Source organism: Bolinopsis microptera, chromosome 9, assembly GCF_026151205.1.
Source record: "Bolinopsis microptera isolate Bmic1 chromosome 9, MBARI_Bmic_1.0, whole genome shotgun sequence".
Classification (NCBI taxonomy): Eukaryota; Metazoa; Ctenophora; class Tentaculata; order Lobata; family Bolinopsidae; genus Bolinopsis; species Bolinopsis microptera.
The window spans coordinates 7,399,436-7,411,879 of NC_087080.1; positions in this window are offsets into that span (position 1 = coordinate 7,399,436).

A 12,444-nucleotide genomic window follows, 5' to 3' on the forward strand; every position below is an offset into this window, starting at 1 on the left:
ATTATTTCCATTAATTTAAGTGTGTCGATCCCTAAATATGTGTAGATATGTGTAGCCAATTGTTACAAAATGATTAGTTAGAACTCAGAATACGCATTCACACTGTATTAATTCACTTTACATAGCTTAGAAATAGAAATAAGTTGAAGCACACAAATTACAACATTTTGACCCTAGCGTTATTATTTATAGGTTTCAGAAGAAGAGCAAAACATTAAATATTGCCCGAGTAATTAAAGCAAGCCTATAAAATTTGTTCTAACCAATCTTTCCCCTTTAGCAAGATCACCCTGAACTCTACTGTGGTGAGTAGAGTGTTACACTTTGTAACTGTGCTTAGCTTTTCCTAGTATAGTTTTCAGTTAATCTTTCTAATAAGATAGGAACTGTTATTGATATTTCTAATTGCATTTATTCTATAATGTATTGCATTACAAATTATATACGTTTTCTGATAGATTGATAACAACCATTGTGATTTCATTGCATACATCAGAGCAATAAACAGTGGTAGCAGCAAGCGCAAGCTCAAACTACAACGACGTCAACTAAAACTCAAACTACATCAACTACAACTACGTCAACTACTGTGAGGATGTCAAAGGACACACCATCATTTGATGGGACTGGTTATAAACGGTACCGCCAGCTTGCTAAGATATGGGCAACTGTATCAACGGTGTCAGAGGAACACAAAGCAATGATACTGATCATGTTTCTCAAAGACAAAGCATTAGACATCGCTCTAACCATAGATGAAGAACTTCTTAAGACCAAGAAGGCTGATGCTGAGCCACCTGAGACTAAAGTCGGTGTTGAGCTACTTATAGCCCAGTTAGATGAGATTTACCTAGAGAGTGATGATACTCTTGGAAAATATGAAAGATTTGAAAATTTAAAAAGAAACTCAGAACAGAGAATGACTGAGTTTATCCTGATTTTCGAGAGTCTAGAACGAGAACTGAAGACAGAAGGAGTGACACTTCCTGAACTAGTGCTGGCCTATAAATTACTAAAAGCTGCCAATCTGTCCAATGCAGATGAGAAGTTAGCTAGAGCCACCTGCACAGCTATGACAATGGAAGATATGAAGAAATCACTCATGAGATTGGCTGATTCCCAACTCAATAAATCCAAAGTAGAAGAATCTGACAGTCTTCCTATTAAAGTGAAAGCAGAGCCATGCTATCTAGCTTTAGACAATAGAAAACTTCCAACAGAAGCTGGTAAAAAAGAGACAACAGACTCAAAAACTCTCCCAGAAGAGCAAATAATGTTCAATAGGAACAGAACTGGAAACAATGTTAGAGGAAAACAGAAACCTTTTGGTCAGAGGAATGACAACAGACAGGTTTGCTACGGGTGCTACTCTCCAGGACACTGGATCAGAGACTGCCCTCTTAGAGCTCCTTTCAGACAGCCGATGAACTTCCAAAGGCCGCCTTACCAACAACACACCATGCCTAATAACCAACACTCAGGCTACAGACAAGGACCGCCCAACCCAGCCTATTACAACCAGCAGATTCCTTATTATCTGTCAGACATGATTCCCAACAATGAAGAGTTTTACGGATACAACCAAGAATACTATGAAGAACCTATGCCTACAGTGAAACCCATATTCTTCCAATGGAACGTCCGTCAAGAAGAAGAAGCTGCTTTTCTAGCCGGAGAAACTGTCAATAAAGCTTTGTTAGACTCAGGAGCAAGTAGAACAGTAGCCGGGGAAAACTGGTATTCATGCTTTCTAGATTCTCTAGATGACGAGACAAGAAGCACTGTTAAAGAATTCCCAGCAGAAATCATCTTTAGATTTGGAGTAGGAACCCTAGAATCTTCTAAGAAAGTGATCATCCCAGTCACAATTTGTACCCACAAAATTCGGCTTGAAGTACACATCGTTAACAGTGACATACCTCTTCTATTATCTTTGAAGTCAATGAAGTGCATGGGAGTACAACTTAATTTCGAGACAGACACCATTACCATCCGTGGAGAAGATTACAAGCTAGAGTTGACTAAATCAGGTCACTATGCGATCCCAATCCAGGAAGAAAACGTGATGGTTCCAAAACAAGAAGCAGATAAGCAGATGAATAGTAAAGAGAGATCTCAAGCCAGAGCTCAAGAAACAAACTCTGATCATAATTCTACTCTAAGAGACTTCAACATTCCAAATCTTGATCCTGAAGAGATAAGTGCTCAAGTAAGACCTGAGATCCAAACCATTACTAGAACGACAGATCAAGAAGAACCACAGGAAACAACAAACAACCTACCTGGTGGAACTGTAGAGCCTACAATAGTTGAAGTTAAAGACACTCCAGAAACAACTATTGAGAGAACTACTGAAGAAGTGGAACAAACAAAGAAACCTCCAAAGGCAAGGAAACCTATGAAGAAAAATGAAGGCTTGATAACTGCAGTAATTGAAGGAGACACAGTGGTATTCCAAGAACCTGATTCGGATACATGGCACAAAGTTCAGCTTAAGTCTAGAGGATACACTGTCAACAGCATGAACAAGAACTACTGGAATGTCATTTCAGAAGACGGAAGTTTTTCCGGGGTCAATTTAGACAAAGTAGACTGGCTACTTGAGAAAGACCCTCCTGAACCTCCTCCCATAGCTGAACCCAATGGAAATGAAGAGAGTATCAAGTTTGCCGAGATGATGTCTGAAGAAGTTTTTGTCCTGAGAACAGTGCCAAGCACATACTACAACTAGACTGGTATTTCTGAATGTGTTAAGTTCTACCTATCTTGAGTGTTTCTCTATATTTTTGTCTGGGCAGTCTGTTTAGAGAGAAGTATAGGATTAAGGATGAAAGCATCCTTTGTAAGGACTGAGGATTGAGAAATTAGGCTACAGATATTAAAGGTTTGCAGTTTACTACAAACTGACCTGGACCCAACGGAGTAGGCTCTTGAGACTTGAGAACTCACCATACTTCAGAATGCCTTTTAACATTGTAATGAACAAAATTTTATAACATTTTAATGGACATTGTTAAATTATTAATTTATTCAATATTTAGCTTATTCTTCTAAGTTGTTTTTTTTTAACAAGCCTTTTATACTTTTGAATCGATGTTGTTGTTGTTTTAGACTTTTGAATTGATTTATCTATCACAGTTAGTAGTTCCATACCTCTGGGGTTTTAACTTTTATATTTTAGACTTAGATAGGGTGGAGATTGTTCTAACCAATCTTTCCCCTTTAGCAAGATCACCCTGAACTCTACTGTGGTGAGTAGAGTGTTACACTTTGTAACTGTGCTTAGCTTTTCCTAGTATAGTTTTCAGTTAATCTTTCTAATAAGATAGGAACTGTTATTGATATTTCTAATTGCATTTATTCTATAATGTATTGCATTACAAATTATATACGTTTTCTGATAGATTGATAACAACCATTGTGATTTCATTGCATACATCAGAGCAATAAACAAAATTAGATTCATATAGTATATACATTATTTGGTGGATTGAAGTATGAAATAAAGTAGTCTGGTTATTATATATTTTAAAACAGTCGCGTTAGATTGACTACTTTCTATTATGATATGTTATCTGATAACCAGAGAGTGAACTACAGACTACGAGCTGCTAAAGAAGTGTGAGCGCTCAGCATTTGTACATGGTTTATATATTTATGAGATTTCCTTTGTTTTTTAGCTCAGTCCATTGTTATTAAAACTAATTTTCACTAGATATCCCCGGGTAATAACCCACCTGCTTAAAACCCACGCGATCTAAGTCTGTTCTTTCTTGGTGCGAATTCAATTATATCTACAACAAAGGTCACGATTGTTTTTCAGTTTGACCCACATTTCACGCCTTTCTGTTATATACCTGGGTCTTTGTTCAACACGTGGAGTTAGGATGTTATTCCAGGGTGCTAACAAACTTAATATAACAGTCCTGTTCCTTGTAACGACAAGACAAATTTATTAAAAGAACTTAGATTGGATAGGAATCTCTAGATCGTTTTTTTTAAAGTACGAAATCACTGTGTAAACTATAAGTTGATTAGATATGTCGTTGATAAACCATTAGCCAGCAATTTCCTTTTGCGATAAAAGTATGTCAGACCTTGCTTTTGCATAACATATGAATACATTTTGTTGTTTCTAAATACAAAACCCCTATTTTCCTGGTTACTTATGTACTTTGTATCAAGAACGTTAAGGTAGTCTTCTTTTGAAAGGTTATAAGCTCTACTGATTCCTTTGCTACTATGTTTATCTTTCTTAGGATCATTACTATCATAACAGTAATACGTTTTCGCGTTGAGTCCGACGAAACCATCCCCCGACCATTCCAGCTTAAACAGTCCTGAAAAACATGAATTTACATATTTAAAACTATTTTAAGTGATTTGAAGTATATTTATTACTTGAAATTGTGACTTTTTTCTCTCCCTATCATTATGTCATTATATTTTATCTATTTATTTATTTTTTAACTTTGAAAATAAAAAATAAAGAACAGTCTCTGTTCTTTCTCCTGAGCTAGTCTCTGTTCTTTCTCTTGACCTAGTCTCTGTTCTTTCTCCTGAGCTAGTCTCTGTTCTTTCTCCTGAGCCAGTCTCTGTTCTTTCTCCTGAGCTAGTCTCTGTTCTTTCTCCTGAGCTAGTCTCTGTTCTTTCTCCTGAGCTAGTCTCTGTTCTTACTCCTGAGTTATCACCTTTACCGAAAACTTTTAAAACCACAGAAAGGTTATATCTAAGGTTATCACCTTTTCCGAATAATTTTTATATCCTGCTTTATTCTACAAAAAGTGATAACTCATGTTATGACCTTTTGACGAAATTCCAAGAGAATTGTTATACTTTGTAAAATGACATAATTAGAATAATCACCATTTGTAGTTAAATTCAGAAAAAAAAGTCAGCTCTTATAACTCCAAAATTTTGCCTGAAGGTATGTAATATTGTGTTATTTCGTTTAGGGACATTTTTGTCAAAAGGTGATAACTCATGTTATCACCTTATGATTCGTAGGTGACGACTTGTCTTATACAGTGCAGATAATCATTGAAGTCGTATATGTTTTTAATCTTTTTAAACTCTTTTTCCACTCTAGCATGGAAACTGTCAGCAGCCATATAAATGTATGCCCAGCTTCGATGAACTTGAACGTGATACTAGAGGGACTACCGGCAGCCTCTTGCTCACCCATGTAACATGCCACAGTTGTAAACAGCGTCCAATTCTTGTTCTGAGCCGAACAGTTGTCCAACCAAATGACAATCTGCGGTTATTTGCTTATTTCTGGTAACCTAAGAATCCTGAATTGGTAAACATTGGTACAAGTTATTTTGAACAATAATTTTGAACAATAATCTCGGGAATCATCTTCACCTTCTGCAGATCAACTGCAAAGAACAGGCAGTTAAAGTCGTAAAAATAAGTAAACATATAGTCATTAGTTAATAGCAGTTCTCATGACCCTCCACTCTTTTCAGCATCAGCATCTGTGCCGTTATTGTTCTCTGTCGGGCGTCCAGGAGAGTGGGATGTGAGTGAGATGTTGATTTTCCCAAGCTCTCTCCGCAAGTGCTCTTCTTTATTGATAAACTTTACGTACCCCCTTGTTAGAGGGCAGCTCACTGATTTCCCCCTTACCACAAGGTGGTTCTCCTTGTTGGTGTAGCAAAGAGAACATGTTTCAAGGCCAGAAGATTCCATTTTGCAGGATCCGATCTAAGTGTTGTAAGAATGTGTTAAAAAAATGATGTTATCTAGTAAAATTGAAGCTGGTTGATGATCAAATTCAAAGTATAATCTCACATTGATTTTATTGTGGTGACATTGAGAATTTGTGACTCAACTTATAGTCTCAAGTTGCTGTGCGTTGTGGATCTTATAGAGAGCAATATCATGTCTGAAATTGGAATGTGTTAGGAAAAACTTGTTTTTGAACCTGGTATTATATGGCATCCATCTGCATTGTGACCAAGGGTGCTAGATTTACAATCTCTGAAAGTCGTGGCTTAGCATAACCTATATTATATCTTTTTTTAGTTTCAGATAGTTATAACCAGGTTATAATGATACACAAAAGTATACGGTCTGACGTAAGCTTGTACAGTTCATTATACAATATGTTATTATAAACCTATCATAAACAAAAAATCATGAATAGTCATAGTAATATTAGGTCATTATAATTTCTCTGATGAAGTTCCTTCAAGAAAAGCGCACTACATCTCTTTTCTTCTTGGTATCCACCATCTCTGTTCCTTTTAGCTTGCTCACATAATTCGTCTCAACATCTAACTCCCTCTTCACCTTTTCTACTGAATATCTCTGAAATTCCATATATCTCCTACATGTTATATTTGAGAAGAAGCTCTCTGATTACTCTAATATCTGCTTGCTAATATCATTTATGCTTTAATATCATGTCCTTAATTTCAAGTGAGCTGATTTTGAGTAAAATATTTTCTTTGTCTTTTCCGATCTTGATGTTAGGTGACAGTATAGAACTTTATTTGGAAATATCACACCAATAGTAATCGTTGAAGTGATACAATTCAACTCTTAATAATATCATTTTCCGCCAGGTGGATGAGAGCTACCAGGGTTCTTTACCGTCCTTTTTTCTCCAGCTCTTAGTAAAGTATGCAGTGTTTTGCTTAAAAAAAGGTGACGGTTCAAATGTTACTTACGTTATATTTGGTTCCTCTTGGAACCAGATATATGAGCGCTGTTTGACACACCTGTAATGAAAAGTTATATTCTAAACTAAGTCTACAATTCTTTGTATATTGAATACTTACAACTCCTTATTATAATATTATATTCTTATAACATTTACTGCTAGATTTAAGCAGAGGGATGAGAGCTACCAGAGTTCTCAACCAGCTTTACCTCCGGCTTTGAGTACCATAGAATTTAATGGAGTAGAAGGGTGGGAACTGCTAGGATTTTTGGTAATATTCTTTGCCGCACCTTTCTAGTAAGGTTAGAAACAGTGTCTACCTCCATCCTTCCCCTGTCCTTCAAAAAAGGTGAGGGAGCGTATGTATTTTATCTTGAAACTGAATATATATGTATTTCGTTCCCCGAAAATTTTAAACACCACTGGGTAGACCTCGTCTTAACTTCGTTGTCTTAACTTCATTGTTAAAATAATAATCGATTAGAATATTTAAATAAGATATAATTCAATATAACAAGAATCATACGAGGAATCATATTCGGACGTTTTGAGAATATAAGAAGACAAAAAACACAGTTACTCAGCAAACAATTAAGCGCCAAAGATGGCGGTACAGTTGATACCTAGGTCTCATTAATTGTATTCTCTGGCCTCTAAAAATGAATGTATAATGATATAATATATTAGTTACTATATAATAATACAGCCACCCTATCCTGGCTCCCTACAATGTGGCCATATAATACTTGTTGTAGAGGAGGCGGGACTTGAGGTCCGTGTATAAAGTGTCCTTGTGATTGTTTTTGGTTAATTACCACGTAGAAAATTCACCATATTTTTACCCGCCATTATTTTTACCTGCCACAATTTATTTCAGTAGTTTCTCCTTCTCCCACCTGAAATAAGTTATGGTGTTTGTATTGCATAACTTATAATTAGGTATTTACCAATATAACTTGTGAGTAAAATTCTTCCTACCCACGAGCCAGATAATTTAGATGGTTTATATTCTGAGTATAAAATAATATAAAACATTAAAAAATAATATTATAAAAGTAACACAATCAATTTGTACTCTGCCTACGGCCGCGTTGGGTTGCTCGTCCGTGTGCGATCATATATTAGGACACAATGAAACTATATATTTTTTTATTGAAAATCTTTTCAAAATAGTACATACATCAATGTAATTGCATGAAAATAACACGGTCAAAAAGTGATTTCTATGTACTATAATGACGGGAAACCAGAACGTAGTTCGTGCAAAAATTACACCTACAAAATATGGTCCCTGACAAAACATTTCATACAATCAACACATATAAATGTAAGATATATAGTAATAGAGATGATTGTGCAATAATAAAATACAGCGTGCATAAAATATCATAATGTTAATAATTTGTTAACTTTTTAATGAAATAGATTATATCATACAATACTTTTAAAAACCCACAACCCAACCCACCCCTAACCCCTTAAATAGTTTGGATCGGTTATTTTAGATTAGAGAATTGGCATTGGGAGAAATGAGATGCATCTAATCATTATCAGACAGGTAGAATTCAGCGTGACTATCGTTTGGATCTGTGGGTAGCATTTCCGACCATAGGTGATCCTTAAGTTTGGCCTTGAAGATATCAGGACAGCTATGGTCTCTTATTTCGAGAGGAAGTTTATTCCAGAGCAGATGTGTCCGATAAAAGAATGATTTCTTAAGGAGACTGCTATTACACTGTGTTTGAACAAGAGTCGTTACATAACTTAGGCTGTCATGGTGACATGATCTTAAGCGTGTGCTTCCTTTGTATAGTTGTAAGTAATTAGGAAGCTCTTGTGTGCATACACCATTGACTATTTTGTGAAACAAGGTCAGGTCATTCAATTCAAACCTCTTGCTGAGAGGAAGGATTTTCAATTGATGACATTTGTAAGTATAGTTTTCAAAGGACTGATAGCTTGTGAATTCCTCATCAAAAATCCACTTAATACACCTTTTTTGAAAAGCATCCATCTTATCTAGTTGTGTTTTATTAAGTGGACGCCAGATTTGGGAACAGTGTTCAAATTGACTTCTAACAAGTGCAAGGTATAAATTTCTTCTTCGTCTCACATCATGGACAAATGAGCAAGTGCGTTTCAGCAGCCCAAATTTTTGGTTAGCTTTGGACAATATTTTAGTTATGTGTTCTTCAAAACGAAAGCCCTGATTTATAACGACTCCAAGATCTGTTTCCGTACTGGTGTAATCTAAGGGAGTATTACCGAGCAAATATTGAAATCTGATAAATGGAATAGGTAATATCCTACTGCTGAATTTCTTTCCAGGAATAGAGAGGACTTTACACTTTGATGGATGGAATCGCATCTTATTTTCTATGCTCCAAGAATTAAGTTCATTTATGTTATTCTGAAGTGTGCAATAATCGTTGTATGATTTAATAGGACTCCATATTTTCGTGTCATCAGCATAAAGTACCAAATTTGTGCCTGCACTTAATCTCATGGGAAGATCGTTTATGAATAAGACAAATAGAATGGGACCTAGGACGGAGCCTTGAGGAACTCCAGACAAAACAGGTTTGATCTCTGAATGTCTACCATCAACTAAAACACATTGTTCCCGTTCACTAAGATAGTTGGTTAGGAATTTGAGTAACCTTCCTTCAATATTAAAGACGAGTTTAAGTTTCTTAAGAATAAGATCATGATTTACAGAATCAAAGGCCTTAGCAAAATCAAAGTAAATGATGTCTACACTTATAGTCGAACAGTCATTGAGGGATAGCGTGACACTGTCAATAAAGTTAATCATATTTGTGGTACAAGATCTGTCTCCAAGAAATCCATGCTGTCTATCATCAAGAAGATGCATTGTTTTATTCAAGAGTTCCTGTTTAATAAGGCGTTCAAATGTTTTCATTATAAGACTAGTTAGGGAAATCGGCCGATAATTCTCAATGTCCTCCTTACTACCCTTCTTGTGAACCGGAACTACGTGAGCCAGCTTCCATTCAGTTGGAATAATACCGGAGTTATATGATATCTCAAATAAAATTGAAAGTGGGCAAGCGAGACTACCAGCACAGTTCTTCAGTATCTTACCATGGATACCGTCAGGGCCGCAAGCTTTGTTAGAATTAATGTTCCTTAAGAGATGTTTTATATTCTCTGCACAGAAAGTTAAGTCGAATTCAGTATCACTTCTCCAATCAATATCAATATCATACTTAGATTCGTCAGAAAATTGTTCTGAGAAATACTGATTGAACATATTTGCTTTGTCTAATGGAGATTCTCTGTATGTTTCTCTAAGGTACATCCTATCCGGTATTCTTGAATTCTTTGAAGAGGATTTTACATGCGACCAGAATTTCTTTGAGATCAATGCAGGGTCATCATCGTTATATAGATTATCGTTCATCTTCTGATCAGATAGATTTTTGAACTGTGTTCTTAGTGAGCAAAACTTAAAATAATCCTTTTGTTGGCCGGTTAGTTTCCACTTTTCATGAGCTCTTTTTTTCTTCAAGTATGCCTCATGGGCCTCTGAGTCAAACCAGGGATTTCTATATGCTAACTTTAAAGTAATAGTTGGGATATGCTTTGAGATACTTTTCGATATTACAGACTTTAAGGCAAGCCAACAATATTCAGGATCTCCTAGCTTTAAAAACATAGCATTCCAGTCAGTAGAATTCAAGTCTTCGTTAATGGCCGTCCAGTTTGCCTTCTTAAAGTTGAGAATCTTTCTTTTAGGACATTTAGAATAAGTGATTTTTGTAGCAACTTTAAAAGCTATTGGATAATGGTCAGATTTGCAAGCACCGTGACCCTTCAATACCGTAAGATCTCTTACTAAATTTTTACAATTACTCAAAAGAAGGTCTAGTATGTTACCCTTAACATGTGTAGGACTACTTATACATTGATCTAGATCAAAGTTATGGAATGTTGTAATGAAGTCCTCTTCAATTAAACTAGAAGGTGTAACAATTCCGTCCTCAGAAAACCAATCTACTCCATTGAGATTAAAATCACCAACGATGAAAAGTTTTTTAGGGCGTTTGCTTGAGTAGAAAGACTTGATTGTACTGGCAATACTTTCATGGTTTACTGTTCCTAAAGTTCCGACTCTGTAAACCACACAAAAAATGTATTTACTTTCACCTATGTTTATTTCAATAGCGGCCATTTCGGACCCCTTACGTACAGACAGTCTTTTGATTTCAGCTTGAATATCAGATCTGATTGCTATCAAGACTCCTCCACCATTTTTCCTATATTTTTTCGGATTGTTATCATCAGGTGGATGTGATACTTTTGAGCGATCATTTCTAAATACTTCATAGTTAGAGCTTTGAATGACCTCTCTATCCATTACAGAGTTTTTAAGCCAAGTCTCTGTAAGCAGAATAACGTCAGGATGTGAATCTTCAATATGTGCATTAAGTTCATATATTTTGGATTTATCAAGATGAGGTTGCTTACTGTTAAGTTGAGAAAACGGTATCAAGCCTTGAACATTCTGATAATAGACTGATATGTGATTAGGGCCGGGATTAAGCATACTAGGGTTTGATATTGCAATAAGCAAGAAGTTTAAGGTCAATAGAAGTAAAATCGACATACTCAGAACTTGCCTAGATGTGCTAGTTACTGCACCAAACACTATATTAGCGGCAGTCAGCCTTTCAACTCGGTATCTCCGACTGAGTCTTTGGTACTGAGTAAAGATGAAGTTCTTAATTGCAAAACCAAAGATATACAGGTATGCACAATTAATATGAGACACAAGTGGGAAGGCCTTACTGGTATTAAAGTAGAATCTACTGGGATGAATAAACCTATCAATCTCATTGGACTCTTTCGAGCTTGTTAAAATCATACCAATTAGACAAAACATGATGAACAAGTGCAGAACATAGATACCAATGTTAGATGGTCTAGAATTGAAGATAAGTGCATCTTCAAATATCCTAGTCCTGATATCCGATCCAAACCTAACCCCCCTACCCCAAGCAGAACTATCCACTTGACAGGAATTCTTTGGTGCTCTAGAATTACAAAAGCAGCCGATTCGCATCCTGTAAAGTGTTAGATCGATCATTGTCAAAAATTTAATTCAAATGTAATTTAAAATATGCGTACAGCCTACCAGTGTGAACCATTGGGTTGCACCCTGGCAATTAAAAATCATTTGTGTTAATGAAAACATATTTCAAAATTGTTCAACCCTGAATTGACTCCATTACCGCAGCACAGTAGGTATCAAATTTTTAATTGAATTGCGGTTTAGAAACCAAGAGGATTGAACCATTTTGAATGAATAATAAATATGTAGAATCTTGCAAGAACACCCATGCCTTTATTATTTGGGTGAATATCAAAACGCTGTTTCTTACTGTCAAAATGCGGGAAAAGTCTCGTGTTGATGCAGCCCCTAGCATCCAAGAAAGCAGGAAAGATATCTAAGAAATAATGCCTATACCGGGAGCACATATTGTAAATCAGATTGTTCATTCGAATAACATTTCTCTCAGTAAATTTACAACCATTAGGATTAATTGGAGGAATAGATTGAAACCATACTTTTGCAGTTGGAAGTATCAACTTTATGGAACTCATTAAACTAGATACCGCACTTTTAAGATGTGCTATTCCATTATCACAGTACCGTATATCATTAGTACCAACAGACACAAATAATTTAACCACTTCTAAATTAGGGTTATCTTTCACGAATTTCTCGATATCTCTCTTGACCTTATCAA